The sequence below is a fragment of the Penaeus chinensis genome, chromosome 6, assembly GCF_019202785.1.
Source record: "Penaeus chinensis breed Huanghai No. 1 chromosome 6, ASM1920278v2, whole genome shotgun sequence".
In the NCBI taxonomy this organism is placed as follows: domain Eukaryota; kingdom Metazoa; phylum Arthropoda; class Malacostraca; order Decapoda; family Penaeidae; genus Penaeus; species Penaeus chinensis.
The window spans coordinates 8,078,308-8,080,807 of NC_061824.1; positions in this window are offsets into that span (position 1 = coordinate 8,078,308).

Here is a 2,500-nt window from a genome sequence, read left to right on the forward strand (position 1 = left end):
AAATCTGTCGATTTTGTTATTGCTAATATAATTTTTACTATTATTATTATTATTATTATTACTAGTATCATTATCATTATCATTATCATTATCATTATCAATTATCATGATCATCACATTTATTATTTGCATTATTATTACAATTTTTTGTCGATTTTGTTATTGCAAATATCATTTTTATTATTATTATTATTATTATTATTATTATCATTATTATTATTATCATTTTTATTGTTATTATTATTATTATTATCATCATTATTATCATTATTATTATCTTTATTTTATGATTTATATTATTATTATCATTTTTATTACCATTATCATTATTATTATTATAATTATTATTACTACTACTATTATTATTATTATCACCATTATTATTATTATCATTATATGAATAAATTCAATGATAAAGAACGATAGTATTATTGATACTGTATATTTACATGGTGTGGATGCACCAAGACAAAGTGTGCAAACTAAGGTAAACAGAAAAAGAAAAACAACAACAAAAACAGCAAAACATCAACATATTTATATAGATAAGAAGCTAAAAGAAACAAGATTATAGAATAAGAATGGAATTAAAAAGACGAGAATAGAAAGGAGCCAGCAAACAGACTCTAAAAAGTGCAACCAGACGAAACACGAACCCGCGGCTACCTCACGCGGGGAAAGAGCCTCGGGCAAGTCTCCATTTCGGGGCAAAAACAGCAAAACATCAACATATTTATATAGATAAGAAGCTAAAAGAAACAAGATTATAGAATAAGAATGGAATTAAAAAGACGAGAATAGAAAGGAGCCAGCAAACAGACTCTAAAAAGTGCAACCAGACGAAACACGAACCCGCGGCTACCTCACGCGGGGAAAGAGCCTCGGGCAAGTCTCCATTTCGGGGCAAAACTTGGCTGTGTAACCGTCCACGTGGACCGGAAAGAAGAAGGGAAGGAGAGACGAGGGAAGAAGGGAGGAAAGGAGAGAAGAGGAGGGAGGAGGAAAGGGTAGGGGGAGAGACGAGGGAAGAAGGGAGGGAAGGAGAGAAGAGGAGGGAGGAAAGGGTAGGGGGAGAGACGAGGGAAAAAGGGAAGAGAGCAGAGGAGGGAGGAGGAAAGGGTAAGAGGAGAGACGAGGGAAGAAGGGAGGAGAGAGGAGGAGGGAGGAGGAAGGGGTAGGAGGAGAGACGAGGGAAGAAGGGAGGAAAGGAGAGGAGAGGAGGGAGGAGGAAAGGGTAGGGGGAGAGACGAGGGAAGAAGGGAGGAGAGGAGAAGAGGGAGGAAAGGGTAGGGGGAGAGACGAGGGAAGAAGGGAGGAGAGGAGAAGAGGGAGGAGGAGAGGGTAGGGGAAGAAACAAGGGAAGAAGGGAGGAGAGGAGAAGAGGGAGGAGGAGAGGGTAGGGGGAGAGACGAGGGAAGAAGGGAGGAGAGGAGAGGAGGGAGGAGGAAAGGGTAGGGGGAGAGACGAGAGAAGAAGGGAAGAGAGGAGAGGAGGAGGAAAGGGTAAGAAGAGGGGCGGGAGAAGGCGGAGGGAATGGGCAAAGGATTTAAGAGGGTAGGAGAGAAGAGGAGGGAGGAGGAGAGCAAAGGAGGAAAGAGAGGGGAGGAGGGGAGGAAGAAGGAGAGGGCAGTGGGGATGGGGAAGGATGGGGAAGGATGGGCACAGGAGGTGGACTAGGAGGAGGAACGAGGGAGGCAAAAGGAGGGAGAGGTAAGAGAGGAGAGGAGTGGAGAGAGGGAGGGAGTAGCGAGGGGCAAGGGGGAAGGGGAGGGGAGGGGAGGAGGGGAGAGAGGGAGGGAGTAGCGAGGGGCAAGGAGGAAGTGGAGGGGAGGGGAGGAGGGGAGAGAGGGAGGGGTGAGGAGATCCATGAGGTCCCTGTCCTTCTCGATATCTTCAGCTTCACTCGAGATCCAAACTTTATCACCTTCATAACTTTGTGGGTGAAACTGGCTCATGCTTCAACGGCTCCAGGTTCAGTGGGGGAAGGGGGGCGGGGGGGGCGATTGTATGTCGAGGGGAGGGAAGGAGGTTGGGTAGGGGGAGAAAAGGAAGTGTGTGTGGGAGGGAGGGAGGAAGAAGGAGGAGGAAGAGAACGAAAAGGAGGGAGGTGTGTGGCAGGAGAAGTTCCAGAATAAAGCCAGCCTTGCGCAGAAATTCGCGTGAATATATTGAAGGTCCTGAGGTAAGGTTGTCGTGCGCTAAAATGGAGGGGGCGTGTGCGGTGTGTGATGAGGCTTACTGTGGTGGTGCTGGAAGGGGTGGGGGTGTGTGGAAGGTGAGGGGATTTGATGGGAATTGATGGGAATTGAGAGAGGGGGGGAGGTTTTAGGGGGGTTAGAGAGGAATTGATGGGGGGGAAGGTAGATTGTTGGGGGTGGGGGGTTAGAGAGGAGTTGATGGGGAAGAAGGTAGATTGTGGGGATGGGGGGAATTGGAGATAGATTTTGGTGAGAGAGAATTAATGAGAAGAAATTAGGCTTAGGGGAAATGTAGATAGAAA